The 24,444-nt window shown below is 55.3% G+C and overlaps 1 protein-coding gene across 1 annotated transcript in view; it reads left to right on the forward strand.

Annotated features, from left to right (window-relative positions):
• Rsph14 (radial spoke head 14 homolog) overlaps positions 1-24,444 on the forward strand; it is a 78,204-nt gene that overhangs the window by 44,988 nt on the left and 8,772 nt on the right. The gene's annotated exons all lie outside the window — the stretch shown is intronic.

The raw sequence follows: 24,444 nt of genomic DNA on the forward strand, positions 1-24,444 counted from the left end.
AACAAATATGCTTGGCCAGTGCCTTCCACTCGGCCAATCTGCTTGACGCCAGGTGCAGGGGGGACAGGAGTGAGCTGTGCAAAGTTCCTGCATGCTGCCCACCCCTACCCCTCATGGATTCACTTCTTCTTGCCTCCTGGACCCTGTTGACCTTGTGCCCTCTGAGTCTGTGTGTCTGATTGGGGCTCCACAGTATGACCCCCGCTGCGGGTGTCCACTATTCCAGGACACAGAGGGAGCTCAGCCCTGTTCTGCTTTACAGTGCAGCCCTGGCTGTGTCCCCCCCACCGCCTGAAGGAAGCCAGGGAAAATGGGCTATCTCCCAACTTTCACTCCTTAAGACACAGGGCCAGATGCAGAGAGTGTGTATCATGTGTCTGGACGGAGCTCTGGCCCCGCTGTCCTTTCCAGGGGGAATCAGCAGATGGGGGGTACCATAGGGTCCTGAGCGAGCAATAGCTGGGCACAGTTTTTAAGGGATGGCCAAGGCCTGCAAATCGGGGCGATACGGTGATAATCTGTCTAGGGAGGCAAGGGAGGATAGGGAGGCTCTCAGAAAACTGGGAATCTCCAAGTCCAGGCACGGCTGCTCTGCTCAGGTCCTAGCTAGGTTCAGGCTGAATCTTTCACAGATCCTATCTGGGCCAGAGTGCTAATGAGGAACAGCTGGACTCACAGCTGGAGCCAGTGACACCTGTTGACCACTAGGGGGAAGGTTACCTACTAGATACCTCCCTGACCTGCTGGGTGACTGGGACAGGTCTTCTCCAGCAGGGGGCTCAGTTCTGCCGCTGACTGGGAGGGAGCCCAGGGCGGCCCCCTGCCATGACACATCTCCTGCCTTCTTTCTTCTGATCTGTCTTTGCTGGGCTATTGTGCCACAGGTACTTTATAACCTAGCTGATGTCCCCGTCCCTGATAGCAGGCTCTGGGGTCGAAGGCCCAAGGCAGACAGAGCTCTAAATCTAGACAAGAGCCTCCCTCTGCCTGCACTCCTAGGGGTGACCAGAATCTGAGACTCAACCTACCCAGCCACCCGTGTGCTCCTTCCCCATCTGACTTGGACCCTTTGGAAATGGCAGCCCAGGCCCCATACTGTGCCCCTCTCTGTCCTACCCACACCAGACCCACGGTTCTGACTTTCTCCAGCGGCTGTGGCCTCGGGTCTTCAGGGTGTGAATCTCACTCTTCACACAGCTTTTGGCCGGGTACCCCGTTGCCTCTCAGCACCTTGGGTAATTTACTCCACATCTCTGAGCTTGTCCCTCGTGCTCACAGGTATCTGGGAGGAACAGAGCATCTAGCAGAGAGCCTAGTACTCTGCAAGTACCAGCCCGTAGCAGTTACCACCCCACCGTTTCGGTCACATCATCGTGATATCGTTACCTCCTCAGCCGGAATCCATCTATTCCCCTGCCCTCTCCTCACCGCTGCCTCCACAGCTGCCCTCGGCTGCTGTGTGACATGCATGACCTTCTGTCCTGATGCTGCCTGCCCTCTTCCCCTGGCAAAGAGCGCTAAGTGAGGCACCCCCCCCCTCCCCCCCCCCCCCCCCCCCCCCCCCCCGCTTCACCGCCACCACGAGCAGAGCAGTGCTCAGTGCACAGTGGCCCCCAAGCGGGTGCTGGAGTAGGAGGAGGAAGGGAAGGAAGGGGAGGTTAAGGGACTTCTCCACTTCTCGGCAGTCCCGCCTGAGCAGCCACGAAGGAGTGTGCCAGAGACACCCCAGAGGCAGAGCTGCTCGGAGTAGTGATTAGACGTCATTCAGATTATCCCGGGATGTCTGAGAACGGAAGCCTTGAGATGCACGCGCTCAATGGTGGCACACAGACAGCACATGCGCACATGCGCACTGGAGCCACTTCCCAGCAGTAAAGAGTTCCAGGGGAGTCTCTGCTGTGCATTTTACCTCATCACCTACATTTCCTTTAATGAACTTTCATTAGGGGTTTGTAAGCAAATGCCATGGCACCGGTAAGGCCCCGTCTCTCATCACACTAGGGCTTGCCTGAGTCTCTCCCTGCACACTGATGACCTGACAGCCCCCCACCCCCGCCCCGCCCCAGGGTACAGGGGTGTCTACCATCTTCAGCCTGCTGTGTGTGTGTGTGTGGGGGGGAACATCTTTCCAGGAAGCCTTTCTAGCCGCCGCTGGGTGAAGCAATGGGGGTGCACTGGGGCCAATGCCATTTTCCTGCCATTTCACCCTCTCTCCCAAGGCCTGGCTGAGGGTGTTCCTTGTTCACACCATGTTCTCTAGTGTTTTAAAAGTCAAAGGTATAGCCAGGCCTCACTGGCTGGTTCTCTTTTATCTGGATGGCGTTAGTGGCAAAGGTCATCCGGAGAACACGGTCCTGCTAAATGAGCCTCCCAAACCACTGCCAAGAAAAGTAGGATCCTGGGGACGGGTTACAGTGACCCCACTTTCAGCACATGGCCTAGTCTAGACAGGTGACCCGAGTCTTGGTAGGGGGTTCCAATTCCCGAGGGGTAGTGGGGCAGTCCCCTGCCTTGGTCCAGAGTTGCGTCTGAACAGAAGATCCCGTCTTGTCAGGTCCTGCTTGCTCTAGGCTCCACGCTCTCGTTGGCTACTCCTGCTTTAGGTATCTCTTGCTGGAACTCTGCCTGCTTTTTGTAGGTCAGCTCACATGAGTGAGGAACCTCCCCTCCATGTTGCTGCTGCTTTTGCACTGTGTCTGTCTGTCTGCTCTGCGTGTCTCTTGTCAGGCAGAGGTCTCCTCAGGACTGGGGAAACTGTGTGGTGCGGGAGAAAGGCGGACCCCTGGGGAACTGAGAGGAGACCGTGGTTGTGAGCAGGCAGGGCACCAATGCACGGTGCCTACCCTTAACTGTCCATCCTGTTCCTGCCCTGGTGAACCCCCCTCCCCAGCACTGGATCTTGAGAATAAAGAGAAGCAGCCTGGCCTTTGGTCTCAAGCGGTGGGCGAAGAGGTTTCTCTGTTGATGGACATGTGATCCGAGCTTCAGGAAATGTGTTTCATCACCACGAGGCTGCAGGGGAACTGGGGGAGCATGCTTGGGGGCAGCAGGCTGCCAGCTGAGAGCCCTATCTGTTGCTGTCTAGGAACCCAAAGCCAAGGGCTGGTCCTTGATAAGTAGGCATTGGTTGCTAGAGGGCAGTGAGGGAATAAAGGGGAAACTGTGGTCGGGCAGCGAGCTCGTATCATGGGGACATGGCAAGCAACTGTCACAGTGATGGCACGGTGGAGTCACCCTCTGCTAGATCACCAGGGTACCAGATACCCCAAGCAAACAAGCTGATGACCCTTCCCAGAATTCTTTTCGCACCTCTGTGGGGTCTGGTCACACTTGGGCGAGTGCCAGAGTAGTGGGACTGGGAGATGATGATGGATGCAGAAGTCCGGCTATGCTCTAAAGGGAACCTCAGCCAGTCCTACCTACTGAGGTCGGGCTCCCGTCAGCCCTCTCTCCGAGTCTACCTGGATTTTACTGGGTCTTGAGGGACCCCTCCCATCTCAGAATGGAGTCTGATGTCATCTGGACAGAGGCAGAGGCTCAGTGGGCGACCACACAGTTTGATGTTTCCTGGCCCAGAAACTGCTCGAGTTCCCAGGGTGACTGACACCCAGGATCTGCCAGCACGGTGTCCTTGGGTATGGCTAGAAATAACAGAAGTACTAGGCAGGGAGGAGGCTTGTACAAAGGTTTGGAATGTGTGGGTGTGGACAGGAGAGACGAGCCACAATCACTGCGGAACTGAAGGGAGGAGGTCAAAGGGCCTCATCGGAGATGAGAAAAGTCCCAGGTGAGAGGAAGGGGCACAGCAGAAGAGAAGCCTAGCTAGACTCTCGCTTTTCCTTCATCAAAGAGAAACAAGAAAACGGTTTGAAGCTGTGTGTGCAGATGCATGTTTGTGACAATGACCCGCATGCGCTTATGTGTATGTGTGTTTGTATGTTTGTGCGTGTGTGCATGTGTATGTATGTGTGTGTGTGTACCTGCTTAAGTAGCAGTGAAGATGGTCCACGGGATGGGGCAGGTGCGTGTCTGTGTGCAGTTCCACATGGTATCCTGGAATCCTCAAAGCAGGGTGGCCATGGACAGGAGGGACCAGCTTCGGCGCAGTGGCGAAGAAAAGGCTGGGGAAACCAGCCAGTGCATTATCTCACACTTACATGTGAAGCTGTGGCTCGGAGCTTGGAGCTCGGGCTGTCTGTGCATTGGCTAAGGCAAAGACCAGGTCCCTAAATTTACTCGGGGAAAGACGACAGGAGTCAGACCATAGACAGGGCATAAACAACAGCAAGGGACGAGGTGGCAAAGTTTACTGTAAAAATGGAGCTCCCGTTAGGAGGGGAAGGTCAAAGGCAGAGCGCACAGGCAGCCAGTCTGCAAAGGTGGGCAAGGCTGGCCTCCTAGCGGGGGAGACACGACTGCAAGCCAGTGGTAGAGGAGCAGGCAGGTAGGCATCCGAGGCCGAGGGAGATGCTGGTGAAGGCTGAGGTACCCGTGCGAGGGGCTGGAAGGACAGCCGAAGTGTTGGCCCAATGGCAAGTCAAAAGCCAGCTAGGGCTGGGATGATACCACGGTGTCAGAACATCCTAGGAAAAGCTCCCGTGTACAGACTCCAGGTGAGAGGGCCATGATGTGGAGGGGGGACAAGTGGCAAGCGGATGGGACAGGTAGACACTGCAGGTGGTTCTCTAAGATGAGCCGCAGGGCAGTGATGGAGTGGTGGCTGGGTGGGAGCAGGGAGGGGATGGGGCGTCCCAAGGACTGTCTGTCCAGCAAGGCCGAGAGGCAGGGCCACTATCGGAGAAGAGATGCTGGGAGAAAAATGGTAGGCACAAGGGCAACAGTCAACTCTCCTTGGAGTGTGGGACCTCAGTACAGCTGTGTGGACCGTATCCATCAGTCAGTACCGGCAAGTCCGTCCCAGCCCTCCGTCAGATGCACGCAGCTGGAGGCGTGTAGAACGTGACGACTCTGTCCCTGCCCAGCAGTTTGGGGCAGCTAGTCTTCCATGGCCCCCAGCTCTTTACAAGCAAGCTCCACGCTGGCCTCAATCACGCCACTGTGTGCAAAGACCGGTGTGCAAACCCTGACCCCACCCGGGGAATCCGCTACGAGAGGTCCGCGTTCCTTTCAGTTCCAAAGCCAGAACTGCCAGTCCGTGCTCGGACTCTATCACAAGTACCAACCGTCTTTTTTAAGACCCTCCATACCCGCCCGAGTCTAGAGCAGCGGTTCTCAACCCATGGGTTGAGACCCCTTTGGGGGGGGTGTCACATGTCAGATATCCTACATATCAGATATTTATATTAGTAGCAAAATTACAGTTATCAAGTAGCAACCAAATAATTTTATGGTTGGGGGTCACCATGACATAAGGAACCGTATGAAAAGGTCACAGCATTAGGAAGATTAAGAACCACTGGTCTGGAGTGTCTGACCCTGGCATCTACTCACTACTTGATCAGCCTACCTTCACTGTATGCTGCCCCTTCCTAAATACGACCCTCTCTGTCCTGGAAAAGATATCAAGTGACAACCCCGAGCCAGGCCAGAGACATAGACAGTGTCACTTCTCTAAGGATCTCTGCATCTTGGACACCCTCTACACCAGTTACCGCTGCCCCCCTTGGTCTCTCCCTGTAGCTCACAGTCCCTGGAGGCTTGACACATTCCCTCCGAGGCAGAGGACCTGGACAGTACAACACCGATACCCATGGCGGCCAGAGCCCACTGAGACAGTGCTGGGTTGTGCCAGCTTCTGGTCTGTATCTACCCCTGGCTGTCCCCCCAAACTCCTCTCTCAGGACCTACTCTGCAACGGTCAGTGAGCTGGCCCCTCAAGAGCACTGGAAAGGCAGACCGGACCCAAGTCACCGAGTGTCTCTGTCCAAGCTAGGTGACTCCAGAGTAGGAAGGTATCTATTGGCCTAGAGGCCAGGATCCCTCACTACCACGTCCTAGTTTCTCACGGACAAGCAGCCTGGCCCCTACCTGTCTAGATCCCTGGTTACCTGCTACCATCCTTGCCAGTTCCTCAGGCAGGCCTGCCTCGTGCTGAACCTAGACCACTAGAAAGGTTGATCCAGGACAGCAGCAGATTTGCCCAGACACTCCCTCTCAACACAGAGCTTCTTGCTGGGGAGATATGTAGGTCCCCTGAGGGTTTACACTCAGGCTGAATGGATGGAGAAATGGTCATACCCGAGACCCAAGACTGTTAGCTACGGTGAGTGGAACCCCCCAAAAGGTGGTGGCTAGCCAAAGCCCAGGATACATCAAAGTAGTGAGGCTGCATCCTGACACACAGTTGGGCTACTAAATGTCCCCAAATACCACACACCTTGAGTACATGAGAAGTCCCACTGTCTTGTACCCCAGGCAAAATATCTGGCCTGGGGTGTCTCCAGTCTCTGTGTGGGGAGCATCAGTGTATGTGGTTACAGGTCTTGAGGTAGAATCAAGAGTCCCCATCACGAAGTCCTTTCTAACCCACGGGAGCTACTCTGGGGTTGCTTGCACCTGCCTGACCCTGGCCTGTTCTGAAGTTCCCCATGAAGGCCAAGTGTACCCCCAAGTGGGGATGAACCTCAGCACTGCCCATACCCTCCACCCCACTTTTTTAGTCACCTTCCGCCCTGACAGTGGCAGCTCTTCTACTTCCTATGTTCCCTTGGCACCCAACAACCATGCTGTAACGTGGAGGGGGCAGAGGGTGGCCGGCCCAGCGGTAGCAAGCTGAGCTCACCAGGCCCTTCTTTCACATCCGGCTGTCAGGCAAAAGGGACAAAGTTTCAGCTCCACAGCCATCCCATATCTCAGTCTGCAAGGACTAGCAGGAACAGTGCATCCGAGGTTCCCTGGGGCCCGCACCTGGGCAGTTCACACACTGCTGGCCTTTGGTTGCCCAACTCACTAGCCAGGAGGCTTCCCCAGGCCAACAGAGCTCATTCGTTTCTTTTCATGAGTTCTCAGCTGGGCGTGGTGGTACACATGCCATGAATGGATTCTTCATGAATCCATTTCACTTGTGTGTGTTCTTGAACAGTGGGGGGCAGCTTTGGACTAGCCTCAGGGAGTTTCTGTCCCAGGGAAGTCAAGACAGTGGGCTTGGGGAGAAGGTACTGGAACCAAGCCGGGGCTTCATTGCGTAGTGTACAGCAGCAGCATGTCTCCTTGGGCAGCTGGAGCCACCAGGGGAAGCAGGGCCCAGAAGCCTGTGGCTACAGACACATGGTCCCAGCACCCAGGAGGCTGAGGCAAGAGGATCATGGGTTCTGGGCCAGCTTGAGCTATATAGCAAGCCCTGTCTCAAAACGAATGAATCCATGAATGAACACACCAAGATTTAAATATGGACCCTCTCGCTTACTCCTGGAACTGAAGTCCCCGAGTGGACACCCACCATGACTTTATTTTAGAAACAGAAGAAAACGGAAAAGCTTGTGCCTGCGGCTGCCACTGATAACCAGTTTCCTGCCCTCTTAATTTGGAAACATTTTTTCTCCTGCCTCTTCACGCCTGCCTTACTAGACGCGTGCTCTCTGCTTCAGCTGAAACACTGTACATTCCTCTCTCTCCTGCTGAAGCGGAGCAGCTCTTGTTAGGTTTGTCCAAAGCCAGGCCTGGACTACAGGAGGAGTCTTCTTCATGCTGTCTGTCCCTCTAGCTGGCTCTATTTCCCTTCTCTGTCCATCTCAGCCTTTGCCCAATACAAAGTACAGCCCAGAAGCCAAGACCCCACGGCTATGGACTTGTTCTCCTCGGCCAGCTCTGTATGCAATCTCGTCCCCACCTGTTACTGTAAATGCCTGGTCACAGTCCGGGGTGAGTCCATGTCGTCTGTGTGTGTTCTCCAACAGTGGAGGACAGCTTTGGGCTGGCCTCTGGGAGTGTCTGTCCCAGGGAAGACAAGACCGTGGGCTTGGGGAGAAGGTACTGGAACCAAGCCAAGGCTTCACAGCATAGTCCACAGCAGCAGCATGCCTCCTTGGGCAGCTGGAACCACCAGGGGAAGCAGGTATTTAGGGAAACTGAGCCCAGAAGCCTGTGGCCACAGACACTTGGTAGATAGCCACACTCCCATCCCACACCTGCATGCTCTCATCTGCGCCTGCCCATGTGTAAGGGTAAACACAGGGGTTGGTCCAGGACTTTGTAGAAGTCTAAAGAAAGGAGGTGAGTTCCTCAAGGGAGTCTACAAGTCTACAGAACTCAGCTTTAATCAACCACCACCACCCCGCCCCCGCTTCTGTACCCCATGCTGTATTCCTAATCTGGCCACATCTGGGTATAACTTGCTACAATGTTTTTCTTGAAATGGATTTATACACACACACACACACACACACACACACACACACACACACACACACACACAATCCTACTTTAAGAAGAACTTCAAGTGGAAAGCCCAAGTCGTTCATCATAGAAATTATCTGGAATACACGACAATGTGAAGGGAGTGTTTTTGTTGCTAGCCTGGGACTGCAGAAGGGCCAGGTGAGGTCACTGGCTGTTTGTTAAACAGTGAGGATTAGTGTCTGCTGGTTGGGGACAGCCGCACCGGCACCAAACTGGGATTCTCTCCGTGAAGGAAAAGGACTGTGAGATGTAAAAGGATTACCTTCCTCACAAGAAAGGCTAGCACAGGACCTGCTGTGGTTTGGTGGCCACTCTGTCTCTTGCTCAGAGGAGATGCTGGGTTCTGGGAATGCAAACGGGATGTACAGAAGGACCTCTCTGCCGGGACGCTCATGGGAGCAGACTACCGGGCTGTGGCGTCCACACTGCGCTCCTTGTCTTCAGGCCAGAGACTCCTCTTCCTCCCTCTTCTACCCAGTTGCACTTGCGCGTTTAGCAAGGCATCCTCTACCGCTCTGCTCAGCATCTTAGATCTAGGCCCGGGCCTGAGGCTCTCCACTCTCAAATCCACGTGGCAAGCGAGCAATACATCATCCTCTCTGCCGTCTCAGACTTGAGCTCCCGTATGCATCGCTCTGCTCCACGCAGGGGGACGCGGGGAAGACAAGCTGAGTTTGTGTCCCGAGGAGCTCCTGCTGTGGTTGGAAGATAACCAGCCCGTTCCTGACACAGACCAGCACCGCAGTGGTCAGGACACGATGAAGGATGGAGAAGAGCCCTGGTGAAGAATGGCTGAAAGCAGAACATCCCAAGCTGAACTCACAGTAAAAGGGGGGGGGGGTTGTTGGCAATCTGGAGGTTATGCCCATACCTCAGAGGTAGGGCTCAAAGTCTGGGAGCCCTCTGAAAGGTTAGGGGCTCTTGAGGAGGCTGACACCAGGGGTAGGAAACTGTGCTGGACAGGGTGAGTGTTCTTGGGCAGGGCTGTGCAGGAGTGGATGCCACGTGGGATGCCACAGGTGTCACCAGGCTCCCAGAGCAGCTGCTTCCCTGGATTTGGAAGAGGCACTTCCGTATTCCAGCCCCTCCACGTTGCAGTGTAAGATGTCAAGTGGACACTCGGTTGGGAAGGCTGAGCAGAGTCAGTGCGTGTGCTGGAGAGTGAGTGGAGTTACAGCTGGACCCACACTCATCTGGATGACAGGGGCACGTTTCCTTCCAGCTGAACCGTCCTTTCTGAACAGTGCCTGTTCAGCTCTCACTGAGCTTCAGGAGTAAGGGCAGCTCTCGAGCCCACTACCGCGCGGTGCCAGTGAGTGTGTGGGGTACAGCCTTGTGCACTCAAACCCTGCCCTGGCTTCCTCTGTGCCTCTTACCTAGTGTGACTATAGAAAAAGGTCTGATAGTTCATTGAGACGTTTGATACAACATGTATTTTGGGACCAAAAGCCCCATCTTCCCAAAAGAGGAAAACAAAACAAAACAAAACAAACAACCCTCTGTTTGACACTGGACAAGGACAGGGTAGGCAATTCCTCCAAGGAACTGCTCTCGTGGGAAGAGAAGTCAACCACCCCTTCCTTCCTGTTAACCCTCCCCTCCCCACCTCCCACCCCCCACCCTCACCCCACCCCACCCCCCACCCCGCAAAAGAGAAAAAAAAAGTTTCTGCCTCCCGGGTTCTACTTCACACCCTCCAGGCCCACAGTGCCTATCACACATGACATTTTCCAGATCGCTTTTGAAAGTGCAGTGTGAGACTTGGCTCCATGGTAGTACTGGATCTTGCCCCAGGAAGGAAGGGTAGGCTGGCCCTGCCCTGGCCTCAGGGCTCCTGGGTCCCGCCATGGTACCCTTCCTGACTACACTGTGAGTGTGGTCTCCCCTGAGATCCCCACTGTAGGCTTATCTGGGCTTCTGCTCTACCCCCCACCCTGCAACTGCCTTCTCCACTTCCTTCAAAGCAGGTGCTCTGTGAAAAGATTTGCAGAACAGATGGACGGATAGATGGTCCAAGACCGAAAGATGTTTGCACAGAGCTCGAAGCTTCCCAGCACTCCCTTTGGAGTGCGTTACCTAATGTGACCTCGCTCAGGAGCCTGTGGTGGTGGTGATGGGGTCACCCACCAACAGTCATATGGACCTCGGGCCCTGAGGTCTCTGCTGGCCCACGGACCCTCCTGAGTGTTCTGGGACCTGGTTCTGTTGAGATTCCAGGGTCCCTCCATCTGCCTCCCTGACTTTTTGGCTCCGGTTTTCCATATATCCCCCTTAGATGGGTATCTCACCATCCTTCCTGAATAGGTGACCCATCCAACAAAGACCCCAGACTTAGAAGTTTCTAGTTCCCTCTTCCATGTTGGCAGGAGTCCTCCTCCTGGAGCTTCTGCCCTTCGCTCTCCTACCATCGAGCCCTCCCTGCCCGAGCTAATTACTTACTACACATTCTGTACCAGGCACATCCTCATCCTGTGCCCTCTTCTCTCTGGTTCCTGGGCTCTCATGCTGTATTCTCTTCCTGAATCTCTAGCCCTTCACTGGTGTCTTTTCCTCCTGGTCCCTGTGGCAGTCCTCACTTACATTCTCTCTTTAGCCCCCTCCCCCCAGCCCTAGCCCTGCGTTCTCTGCCCCACCCCCTTATCCCATTCTCCTCTCATCGTCCTGGCCTACGACCCCTTTTCCAGCCCTTGTCCTTCCTGCCCATGTCCTCTCCTCCTGGTCACTGTCTAAACTCCCTCTCTTACTGGTTCCTGGACCTTTGTCCCACTTTCCACACCAGAAACGTCTCTTCCCTTCAGGTTGTCCCTAGACTCTCCCTCTACTGACCCTGGCGACTTCTAAGAACCCGTTGTCTCTCCTGTCTTGGAGAAAGGGGCTTTCGGGTTGGCCTTTCCTGGGAGCTCTTATAGATTACCAAGCAGTCCCCTCTCATGCTTGGTCTGTCTCTTGTGACTTTACGCCTGCTGTACACCACAGCTTACATCTTCTCAAGCAGAACCGCACCCCCCATGCAAACAAACAACAGACACCCGCAACCAACTTTAAATGTAATAAATTATTAAGATGCATTTCTAATACCCATTAATCACCAAACACTGATATCGAAGATGGGGCTGTTGGCTTGCTGCTTTAATGAGAAGTGATTTATAGAGAATGCTAAGGAACAAAAGCGAAGCACTTTAAATGTTTCCTCGTCACTTAATACAGATACGAGCACATTCCCATGCTGCGGTGCAGAGGGGCTGAGCTCTTCCCCGAAGCAGCTCAGGCTCACGTTCTGGAACTGCCAGCAGTGTCCTTGCTTAACCACAGCAGCACACCTTACCTGACACTCAGTGTGCTTTCTCCAACCCCAGTGTGCGGAGAAAGCAGCTGGTATTCAAACCCTAGGTGGTTATGACTCCCCGTGCCCAAACTTAAACGGCCTTACCCACACTGAACCAAACTACACCCAGCTTTTGGGGACTTACAAGCCAGCCACTGTGATTTCTACAGAAGCCCCCTTGCTATTCATCTTCTATCCGTTTATGTAATATTCAAGGATGTAATTATACTAAGGACAACTGGTATAAACAAGTTTGGGACAGACAGGGCCGACTCACAGGGGTGGGCAAACAAGCGCTCAGGGTGCTTGAGGACTACCCACTGTTCTGGGAGCAGCCGTGGCCACAGGCCAGCACAGCATGCTTCACAGGGAGACTGGAGAACTCCCATACACCCGGGGAGCAGATGACAGAGCAGGGGGGGAAAGGGCTCTGCTCACCACCAGTTTTCTAGAAGGCTTGCGAATGACTTTGCATTTCATTTATCACTCACCCTGCAAGTGTCTGAAAAATGATAGAAAATGCAGCGTGTTGCTGATTTGGCTTAGGAAAACATGACTATGTTTGTGGTATTTTTGCAAACCGAGTCACTAGGGCCCTGGCCACTGGGTTAGCTCTTCCATGCTGCCCCCGTGACCTCCCTGACTTGCAAACTGGCAGCAGGTTCTCCTTCTTTGCCACCTCCAAGTGCTCTCTCTCTCTCTCTCTCTCTCTCTCTCTCTCTCTCTCTCTCTCTCTCTCTCTCTCTCAGCTAGAATCCAAGTAGATATTAGGAAGTACAGGAATGTGTATACAGTGACCCCCCCTTCCCCTACACAACCCCTAGCCCAACCCATGGCTCCGCTACAGCTAGGTGGGTCACAGTGGTCTGTCACTGTCCCACTGCTGAAGGAAGGTACGATCACTGGAGAGGCCCTCTCCTGCATCCCCATGACTCTGGCCAGCCACATGTGTAATCTTCTGGCCCACAGCCACCAAGGCTGACCAGACAAGAGCTTCACTGAGAACACTGACTCAGAAGGAGATCTGGCCAGGACTGAAGGGGTAAAAATGAAGAATTTGACCTATGGAGGAGAGGAGGAAAAGAAAAGAAAAGAAAAGAAAAGAAAAAGACAGCCAAGAGGTGGGGCCTTTGATGTGAGCCACATTAAATGGTGTGCTGCCTGGGGGACCTGTGGCCTGGCCAAGGTTCACTGCTGGTTGAATTAGGTCCTTGGGTTGGGGAGATAACCTGCTGTCGCCATACTGGATGTCTGCAGATTCCTGCCCTTGTCTGAGACATCCATAATCTAACCCCGTTCCGGAAGCTCTCCAAATGAGTTCTTGAGGCCTGGCTCCTTCCTGAGGCCCCTTTCTTCTCTTTGTCGTTTGGAAGGAGAGGTGTGCCTCCTCTCTACCCGTTTCCCCTTTCTTCCTTGCTCTGTCCCACAGTCCTCTTCTGGACCCGCCTACGCTTACACTTGTGTTCCGACTCAGTTCACACGGCCAGTGTCATCCCAGTGCAGATTCCGGGATCCTCCTCAGGTCTGAGAAGGGCCCAGAAACGTGCACTCCATCCGTGCTGAGATCTGCCTGAGGCTAGCTGCCTGGGGCCTCGGCATCTGTTCTCCAGCCAGCACTAGGTCCCTCCTGTGAGCATCTACACTTGAAGGTAGTCCTGAACCTTGATGATAACAATCTTGGTGAGGTCCTTAAGAGGCAGAGGCTAGCTGGGCGTGGTAACACACACTTTCATTCCCAGCACTTGGGAGGCAGGGGCAGATGAAGCTCTTGAGTTCGAGGCCAGCCTGGTCTCCATAGCAAGTTCCAGGACAGTCAAGGGCTACAAGAGAAACCCTGTCTTGAAAAACCCAAACCCAAACCAAAAGAGAGGCCGAGGCCGAGTGGAGTGTTCTTACACTATGACCAGCAGAAGGAGATCACCCAGGAGAAACTCTGAAGCCGGTGGGGGGAGGTGCTCAGGACAAGATCAGGGAAGAAGCTAAGTCCTGTGGAGTTCCAGCCATGGAAGAGCACTGGGCTGACCACACAGGGAGCCCAGGAGGGAGAAGAGCCCCCACTGTGTGCACTTTGAGGGTGAGGCAGATCAACACAAGCATTTCCGCCGCGCCCCCCCCCCCCCGAAAAAAGAGGGCTCCACGGTCCTGCGGCAGACAACAATGGGTGTGGGACAGCAGTCGGTGACAGCGTAGCCATATGAACAAGAGGTCCTGGGAGCACTGTGTCATGCACAAAGTGCTCCGTATACTTTCCGGGTACTCCCTTTCTAACGGGGCACCTCGGGCCAGGCCCAGGCCCCTCTGCGATCCTTCCAACTCTATCTATAACCGGGTCATCGAGCTGAACCCACTCAGTCTGCCACCTGGACAGCAGCAGTGACCTCACAGGCGCCCCTGATGTCACCGGCCCCATGGACCCCATGGTGCTCCACCGGCAGCTAAGGGCTTCTTCTTAGACATAAGGCAGCTGGTGTCTCTCTCTTGTGCCTGAAGCCTTCTTTCTGTCCCTTGTCATTTTAGTTTGGAGCTGGGGTTGTGGTCCTGCCGGGGAGCCCAGGGGCTCTGCTGCGGCACGCTCTCCAACTGCCTCCCCACCCCCACCCCCTCCTCAGCTTATCTCCCTGGCAATCTCTATCACACAGGGGTCCCTCTCAACTCAGGACAACTGCACCCTCCATGTCTCTCCTCTGTCAAAGTCTGTGGAATTTTGTCCAGAGACGTCTTACATCCAGGGGGTCAGATGTCTCTTCCCTGCCAGTCATATTTACAAGCAAAACCAATCACCCTGACCCGAGTATCCAAGTCTTACCTAACAGTACTGTTTCTTTCTAGAACAACATGTCACTGCAGAGCTCACGTACAGTGGGTACTATACTCTTTCCTGTCATGATCGACAACGTAAGCAGCATGGAGTGACTGGGCGAGGGACGGGAGAAGGGACATCCGAACACCCCTTCCCCTGGGTGGCAATGCTGCCCTGCCGAGAAGTCACCAGGTCACCAGAGTCGGGGACATCCTCTATCTTGTAAATTTTGGGGGGCTGGGTTTCTGTTGCTTCCTTCCCTATATACACCCCATGCTGCTCCGAAGCCCCCCAATAGGCCTATTCTCCCTCCTTCAGCACTGACCTTCTTCCTGTGCCAGTGATGGAGACATATCTAAGCCCTAGAGGCTAAGGGCCAGGGGCTGAAATGCATCCTGACCCAGAACATACCCATAACCTAATACCAAGGGTGTGTGTGTGTGGGGTGATCAAGGAACCCCAGAGCTGGGGCAGGGAAGTGATATATATTCAGGAGGCTCCCTGGAAAAGGCAGGTGGAATTGGGGAACGGGAGTGGCCCCACCAATGCCTCTGTGCAGTCCCTACCACAGGGCAGGGCAGGCTGGCAATGTGCGTGCGTGTGAGTGTGTGTGTGAGTGTGTGTGCGCGTGCGTGGTGTTATCGCAGAGGAAATCGATGCCTGGCACCAGCCCAGTGTTTAAGGGAAATGAATAGATTTTGGCCGAGGACAAAGAGAGTTTGATTAATCAGAAATTGGATAATAGAGGCAACACTCTCATTATTTTTCTTCCCAGCATTTATCAAGAAATATGTTTGCAGTGCATATCAGAGGTAACAGAGTGGGTGGGGGGGGCAACTCTGCTGCAGTGACTGTCTGGCTGAGGGACAGGCCATCTGCACCCATACTCAGTGGCAGGGATGGACGTGAGGCTCCCGGAAGCCAGTCCACAGGGCAGTCGGAGAAAAGAGGGGGCAGGTGGACAGGTCTGAGCACGCACACGCTTGGGACAACTAAGGCCAATGAGGACACGCTGCCAAGAGTGAAGTCGGGGGAGAGGGAGGCACAGGGGCAGGTCATCCGTCAGCACAAACCCCCACCCTCACATACAGACTACTGGTTTCCTGTCCCAGAGCCCCACCCCCCGCCCCCCTTCCCTGGCTCTGCCCCCCCCAACCCCAGCCTGGGTGCAGGGCAGAGGGGCACGCACCACCATTTTGGGTCAAGCTGTTTCTCATGGAGTTCTAGGACCTGCTGAAGCCAGGAGACAAAGGTTGTAAGTCCATCTTGCCCAACCCTCATCTAGGAGAACCCTAGGGATCCCGGCAGCTGCTTGGAGGGGTTTCCCATTTTCACCCCTGGTGGACCACTGCATGGGTCAGGTGGGAGCACTGAGTGTCTCAGAGTCTAGGGCTCACACACCTCGCCATTCTCTGGTCACTTTGCCTTCTCCCATGTTATCCCTACTCCTGCAATTCCTCTGTGGAAATCCACAGTTTAGATGATCCACCATTTTCATCTGGTCCACTCAAACACAGGCGGCCTTCTTGGGGTTCCACACTGGAATGAGATCTATGCCCTGGAGGAACCTTGGCCTTGCTAAGCGGTCTCTCTCATCCACTCGCTCATCCATGCATTCGCACGGTCCACACAGTGAGGCTGCTATGGGGCAGGGAGGAGTCAAGACATCGGTTGACATAAGGGACCGTCAACAACAACGGCCAAGCTGCTCCTGAGACTCCAGATGTCAATGACAAGGGTGCTGAGGAGAGCGATGAGTCCTTCCCTGTGTGTGTGTGTGTGTGTGTGTGTGTGTGTGACACATTCCCAAGTAAGGAGATATGGGGACGAGTTAAAGCTGATGGGCAACAGGCAGGCTGTAATAGTGGGCTGGCTGCCGGCAAGCACATTTCAACCCCGCCAGGTGAACTTCTTACAGGTTCTCACTAACCGACCATGACTGCTTCCCTCTGAGCTATGACACAGCCTGAGAGTCCTCTTGGCCACAGTGGGCTTTAGGTGGCCACTGAATCTGGAATACGAAATGAAAACTTTCTGCGCGCTTGACTCAGCCCAGAGCCTCCGACTTAACAACAAGAAGGGCTGGCGTGGCGAGGAGGGCTGGTGTGGTAGCTCAGCTGCAGAGTGCTTGACTGGTACGTGTCAAGGCTTAGCATGTGCACAGTACCGCTAGCACTGCAGATAAAACAAAACAAAACCGTGAGCAAATAAAGAGTAAAGGCAGCCGGGCGGCGGTGGCGCATGCCTTTAGTCCCAGTACTCGGGAGGCAGAGCCAGGCGGATCTCTGTGAGTTCGAGGCCAGCCTGGTCTACAGAGCGAGATCTAGGACGGGCTCCAAAACGACACAGAGAAACTCTGTCTCAAAAAAACCAAACCAAACAACCAACCAACCAAATAAATAAATAAAATAAAGGTAGTGAAATTAAGGTGGGGTGGGGGTGGGGGTAAGGGGATAGGAGTGTCTCGGGATTCTCTTGCTATGAGCGGCCCTGCTGACCTGATCTGATAGGCTGTTTCCAGATAGGCTGGGACCTAGCAAGGCCACGTAGCCACCACTGTGTTGACTGTGCCGCTCTCCTCCCATCAGGATCTCGTTTCGTCCCCTTAGGGCCGTTCCCCACGGGTTCGCCTCTCGTGTGCCACTTGCATGTAAATTCTACCACCTCGTTTGATCGAGGTGCCACCGAGGCACATCACCACATCGCCATGGGGCCAGGTGTCGGGGTGAGGCGTCCGACTCAGTGTCAGAAGCCGGGACGTGAACCAGGGCCAGGCCTGCCGGGGCCCAGTTGGTGGTTTGTGATAGGCAGTTAACCCTAAGAGGCAAAGACATCTCTCTCAGGAGCAAAGGGCTAAGCTGGGGCCACCGTTCTCCACACCAGTCGGCACAGGCCAACCCTCCGCAAGAAAGGGACTCGAAGGGATGGTGTGAGGTGCACCCGCTTACCGAAGGTTGTTCCTCAAGAACAGACTCCCTGGGTGTCATTTTTCTCATAGGCGGACCCCCAAAAAAGTCCGTGCCTCACACATCTTTCATTCAGACCCAAGAAACAATAAACAAACAGCAAGTAAAGGAAACCAACAGGTCAGACCGTGGTGACCGACAGGGGCGATGTGGGAGGGACACAGATGTACCCCTGGGATGTGAGTAAGGTTAGAAGTGAGGTCCCAGGGAGACTCAAGGAAGCATGGAGTCAGAGATGTGAAAAGTCTCTCAGGATGGAGCCCCATGTGAGAACCCCCGAGCGAAAGCAACAGCCACTGGGAAGCCCGTCCTGCCCTGTGGAGAAACCTGGCCTGCAATGTGGATGCCGGGGAGTCAAACAGCCCCGCAGGTAGAGGAGAGCGGCTCATTTTAGGCCGGATCCGAGACAGCAGAAAGATGGCGGAGTCCATGCTCCCTGTACCGAGGGCCCCGCCCGTCAGCAGACCCTCCCTCTGTTCCCTGCAGGGGATGAGCCCTGGTGTCAGCCTACAAGGGATCTATCTCGCAATCCACTTACTTCTCTCATCCCTTTAGAGAAAAAGAAACTGAGGCCCAAAGGAGTAAAGAGATGAAAGGAAATAAGCCCAATCCCGGAGCTGCACACCCCTCACCAGCCACGGAACCAGAACAAAAGGGCTGGATGGGAAATGCCCAGGTCTCCAGGTCCAGTCAGGTGGCCTTCTGGGGATAAAGCCAGTCTGCCGAGGAGGAAGCTGAGCTATTCCCATGCTGCTGAGAATCCCAGGTTCCTTAATGCCCTCCCTGAGCCTGGCTTGTCAAGTGCAGTGGCTTCCAGGGTCTACTAAGGCACTGAAGACAGCCAGAGCCCCCAGCCCCCGTCAGGTCTTAGTCTCTTCAACTAAAACGGAGATAAAAAACTGGCCCCTCCTCCACAGCACTGATTGTGAGGGGATAAGAAACATTTCCTGCCCCCTGGAAGGCAGTTGGCCATGAAATGCGGGGCAGGTTTGGTATGTCCTCCTTGGGAATGTCTATGTCTAGGCTCTAAGGAAATGTAGAGCATCTGTCTATTACCCCTCCGACCCAACGTAGCAAAGGGCCATGGCTCACAGGGGGACCCTCTCTGAGGGATCAGGATTTAGGCCAGGCCCACTCAGGAATCCTGTCTTGGCCAGTTCTCTAGCCCAGGAGCAGAGGTCTCCAACTCAAAGGGTCGCTTTGACCACAGCCTGCCCCAGCATGGCCATGGCCACAAGAGCCCCGGGGACAGGATACGCTTCGAGTTGGATTGTTCTAGAAGGAACGTTGGGTTTGACACCAAAGGCCCCTCCCCTGCGCTGTGGTTTTTGACAGTCTAGCTTCCTAGCACTTCTTGATGGATTCTCCAGGGACGTCTCTAAAAGAGACGTATACCTTAATTTAGAAGTGAATAACTCAAAACTCTGTGATGTAGCAGGCTTCTGGGGGGCGGGGGGGAGACAAACTCACGGAAGTCACTGTACGAAGCTGCCAGCCACACTCGCCCCATGTCCAACCGTGGCTGGGCTTCAAGACGTGTGCCTCCTGACACCTGCCGTCCTGAGTGGCTACCGGCCACCGGGGCCAAAGACGGAGAGGGGAGAAATGCTAACGCACAGTGGGGAGCAATTCTTAAACGTGTGGCTTTGGGATCCCTAGCCAGGCGATCAGAAAGACAAGATCACAGGATAGTTCCGCCCGACCCCACACAGCTTATCTACCACCCACTCAGGGGAATGGAGAAAGGGGCGGAGGTGGGGGGAGCAGGAACATCACAGTACAGCTTGTAAGGCCTCTTTCTCTGCCCGCCACAGCCCCAGCTCTGTTCCCACTGTCCCCATAAGTAGGCCAGCATCATGGGCGTACACATAGATGGTTACACAGGGCCCTCCTCGGTCAAGCCTAATGCTGAGCTGTAGCCATTTTGAAAGGCCTACTAATGTCTCACCAAGGCCCCAACTGATTGTGTAGCCAGAGCTTCCCATGATGTTCCAACCCCAGTGTTTAATGCAGGAACCCACCCCCACCCCCACCCCCACCCCCACCCCGGGACGCCTTCTCCAGCTTCCTAAAGGACCATTACAATGGTGTTCCCACCTTCCCCAGTCTGCCAGTTCTCCAACTTCAGCCTCCGCCTCTCAGGTCCTATCCACCCTGGGTCTTCAGTGACCTCACTGGCCCACAGCTTCCCCAACACTTGGATGCCAAGGACTGCATGCCCTCGCTCTGACCACAACATGGTCAGTACCTGCCAGAGTCTCATCAGGTCCTCAAGTCGCTTCCTCTTGTAGGAGTCTTCACGAGTCTCCTTCCTTACCCAGGGTCAGCTGCATCCGTCTAGATAAAACTCCAGAGCTCCAATCTGACTCATCCCCTCTCGTCCCCTCCTCTACCCATCTTCAGTCCCTGAAATACCGCCTAGCCCCAAGGGGCCTCAGGGTCTCATCCTAGCCCCGCCTATTTTTACCTTACTTAGAATATCATCGCTCTTTGGTAGTGGGGATGGGACCAAGGGCTTCCCATGTTTGACGATTCTCTCCCACTTAGAGCTACACACCCAGCAGAGTGGAGCACTTTTAAAAAACTCCAACTGGTCCCAGGTCCTCCTCTGTTCTAACCTGCCCAGGTCCTCTGACTCACTGGAGTGTGAGCCTTACCTGATCCAGTCTTAAGACCCTACTCGCATGCCTGCAGTGGGATCTGGCCACCAACCCTTCTCTTTCATGTGTACATATGAGCCTGTTTGTATGTGTGTGGTGTGGGTACACACTTGTACACACACACACACACACACACACACACACACACAGGTCAGAAGATAACCTCGCATGTTGCCTCTCTCTGGGTGTTGTCCACCTTATTTTTTTTTTTAATTTTATTTTATTGTTTTTGGTTTTTCAAGACAGAGTTTCTCTGTGTAGCTTTGCGCCTTTCCTGGATCTCGCTCTGTAGACCAGGCTGGCCTCGAACTCACAGAGATCCACCTGGCTCTGCCTCCTGAGTGCTGGGATTAAAGGCGTGCGCCACCACCGCCCGGCCTCCACCTTATTTTTGAGAAGGGGTCTCTCGAGGGCCTGGGTCATGCCTGATTAGGCTACACTGTCTGGTTAGCTAGACCCAGGGACTTACATGTTTCTACTCCCCATGCCCAACACTGGAATTACAAGTATGCAGCTCACCACCTGTTCTTTGTTTTTTTTCTGTTATTGTTTATGTGGGTCCCGGGGAGGAGAACTCCAGTCCTCATGCTTGAATGGCAAATGATTTACTGGCTGAGTTATCTTCTCCAGCCCCTCTACTTTGAACTTTTGAGACAAGGTCTTGCTATACAGCTCAGGCTGGCATCAAACTTGCCACCTTCTCGCCTCTTCTCCTGCACTTCTCCTCCAGTGTGGATACATTAAAGTGGACAGCCGATGTGGGGACCAAGGACAGCGTTGTTAGTTCTTTACAGATGAGGACAAGAAGGGTCTGAACTAGAGGTAACAGGACCAGGGCCTGTCTCCATGGCTTCTGATGCCTACACCGGAGTTCTTGCTTCATGGCTCTAGATCACTGAGAGCTGTGGTGCTCCCGGGCCCTCCTCAGGCTACAGAGAGCACAGTGTGGCCTCTGCTCGCCTGGAGCTAAATTTTGGTGTCTGCCTTGAACACTTTTTTATCATGTTCAAGTCAAGCACAGGACTCACAGGCTGCCCCAGGGTTGGATATCCTGGGTTTCCTTCCTGGGGGCTTTGGGAGACCAGTGGGCTATCTGCTTCCTCCAGGGTTTCCATGAGCAAGCCCCAGTCAGTCAGTCAGCAGCTAGCGCCCCTCTGTAGACACCCAGTCTTTTGAGGCGTTTGTGAGGTGGCAAAGGCATGCTCTGTCCTTGCCTCCAGGGGAGGAAGCACAGACGCACACACGCATGCATGCACACAAGCACACTGTCATCCAGGTTCACATACCAGACTACTGAGTAGCTAGACCGAGGACACATTCTCAAACTATCTGCAAGAAGACTCTCTCCCAGCAGCCTCTACGCAGGGGCCTCTTGGCAGTGATGTCTGTATTCAGCTACCCAGATACTGTTGGACTCACCATAAAATCTCGAAGTATAGACTGAGACACTTTTTTAAAAAAAATTCTTAGGAACCAAAAGGCCTAAGAGGTTGGGAACAGAAGAAAGAATCCATTCTTTATACTTCAAAGCCTGAGTTCCATGGCAGGTCCCTGGAATGGGTCAGGCAGGAGGCACAGATCACGTACTCCATGAGGGCAGGCAGGCTGAGCCTCAGCTAACACGTGTGTGTGTGTGTGTGTGTGTGTGTGTGTGTGTGTGTGTAGGGGGGAGGAGGTGTTTGTATGTGTGTGTGTGTGTGTGTGTGTGTGTGTATGTTTGTACCACCCTTTGATGGTGGGTACACTACCAAGATGAGTAAGAACCAAGCCCTTCTGAGAGGAAACCAAAACCATCTCTGGGAACAGGAGAGCGAATCTAGGGCAGAAGGTGACATCGGCCTTCTCAGGGGGAAGAACTATGTCTACTCACAGCCCGTCTCATTAAAAAAAAGCATCTGCTAGAGGAGCACACAGGAGGAGTTTTATACCAAATGCCAGCATCTCTTCCTGTCTAGAGAAGGCAAACGCAAGGGGGCACCACTTTGTCCAAGCACGGGGCAGCCCTCTGTAGCTTCCTGGGTCCCTCAATGGTCCCTCCTACCCTATCATTGTTTTTTAAACCTTCCCAACTCCAGACTCACCAGCTGAACGTTGTCTCCTTCAAAGGCAGGTGACTTCATCTTGGCTAAGAAGGGGGCTGGGTGGGTTGGTTACCCAGGGCCCTGGCTCTATCAGAGGCAAGGTGCCTTGTAAGGGCAGACCCAGGAGGCCAGGAGCCCTCTCTGGTCCTTGAAGTTCTTTCTCCAACACAGCTCGGGTCCAGGGGTCACAGAACCATTCCCTTTTATAGACACAGAGGCTGTGGGTTCCACTGAGACAGCCTGGCAAACAATGGTGTCTGGTCACGGTGTCTCTGTCCACTTCCCTTCACGTGCTTCTCAGGCCTTGCACCCACCTCTCCCTCACACCTCTGACTCTGTACTTCCACCCAACCCAGTGGCCCCAGCCTCCATTCATTCTCTCCCCTCTGCCCACACTGCTCATTCTGGCTGTGCCCATGTCCTTCAAGCTCCAGTTCAAATGTCACATTGCCCATAGGCAGGTCTGACCTAAGCCTGGGGTATCTCTCTCAGGCCCCTCCCAAGCCCCCTGCACCACACTGAGGGCCTGGTTATCAGAGTCCAGCCATATTCCTCCCCCCCCCCCCATAGGAAGGTGAATCAGTCCTGGGAGGGCAGGCCCAGTCCACTTCCACCCTTCCACCTCAGCACCGGGCCCTGGGGGAGCCAGCACTCAGTAAATGTTTGCTTAATTGAATCTGGCCAAGCAGCTTCCTCTAGACTGGGGCCAGGTTAGCAGACCTAGATGATTCCTAGTGCAGGGAAAAACCACTTGGGCAGAAAAGAGCCTGCCAGGCAGGGCTCAGGTGTCTTGCCCCAATCCCCTCCCCAGACAAGGCGACCTCGGTTACCAGGCTGGTCCCTCCACCCTGAGACTCAGACTCCAGGGAACCCTGGTCTCACTTGGCACTGCTTTCCCATCCTCCTCTCTGTAACAGGATCCCCAATTCTCGGCCTAGGCAGATTCCTGCCATCTTCATCCAGACAGGCTCAGCACCTCCCTAAAGGCAGAGCCCCCACAGATCCACCGCAGGATCCCGAGCAGAGGCCCTCACACCCCTCCCCAAACACCTCACCGCCTTTTAAGGGAAAAAAATATTGAGCCAGGAACACATTACAATCGCAGCAGGTCGATACTCATCTCTGGCTCCAAATGCCTCCAAGGAACCTGCTCCCTTGCAAGAGCGATGACCGAGAACAGCGAGCTGTTGTACCCGGGCCTCAGGGCCCTCTCTTCCCGTCCTATCAAGGCCAAGCGCCGGAGCTCCTGACACCTGCGGCTGCCTGCACCCATGGCCCCCGGAGAGAGACCCTCGCCTGGCGTCGCTCCTGCAGGTCGCCCGCCTGGGCTCCGCACCCGCAAGCTGCTCAGGGCGAGCAGTGGTCCCATATCATCCTCGGCGACCCCCTGCTCAGTCTCCGTCAGGCGGCGGCCAGTCCTTCCGAGGGTAACTGGGCCGCCGTGCCTCCCTCCCCAGGCACCTGTCTGGGCCGTGGCCAACCCCTGCCCACCTCGCAGACAACCCCACCCTCGCGGCTCTCCTACCCGGCGGGGCATCCCTGCCTCTGCACCCCTAGTCCCAGAGATCTCGGGTCCCCAGCACAAAGGCCCCAGGCTCGGGCCCGGGTGGGGGTGGGGTGAGCCCCAGCCGCGCCCCCAGCCCAGGGTTCAGCTGTGCGCGCCGGGGCCGCTGGTGCGCTCACTCACTCACCTCCCGGGCGCGGCTTCGTGCGTCGGTCGAGCTGCACCCGGCGGGGCGGGGCCGCGAGCGCGGGGCTGTGGCGCCCCGGTTCTGCACGACGCGGGTGCCGGCGCCCGCGCGAGGACGTGACCGGTCCGCGGGTGGCACACACGCTCCGCCGCCCTGGCTCCCTCCTCCGCCCTCCCGCGCCGCCCGCAAGCGGGTCCACCCGCTCCGCACCGCGCCGCCGCCGGCAGGGGGCGGAGTCGCGAGCGCAGCCCGTTGCCAGGCCAACCGCAGGCGGGGTCTGTCGCTCGCCTGCCCCGCACCACGCGCTGCCGCCGGACCACTAGCTCCGGCTCGTTTCCCATTGGGCGATAGTGACCGACGGACGTACAAACCGTCCACTAACGACAGACAGGGGCGGGGCCGCGGCTGTCTGCGCGCCGCCGTACCGCACGCGCTGCTGGCTCCGGCGACTGTGGCACTGCACTGCGCTGAGCCTCGCCGAAGCCGCTTCTAGCGTCTGGGGAAACCCACCCCGAGAGCATCGTAGCCCTGCTTCCTTGCACCCTGCTTGCCTCGCCCTTGTC

Source organism: Peromyscus eremicus, chromosome 16_21, assembly GCF_949786415.1.
Source record: "Peromyscus eremicus chromosome 16_21, PerEre_H2_v1, whole genome shotgun sequence".
Lineage (NCBI taxonomy): Eukaryota > Metazoa > Chordata > Mammalia > Rodentia > Cricetidae > Peromyscus > Peromyscus eremicus.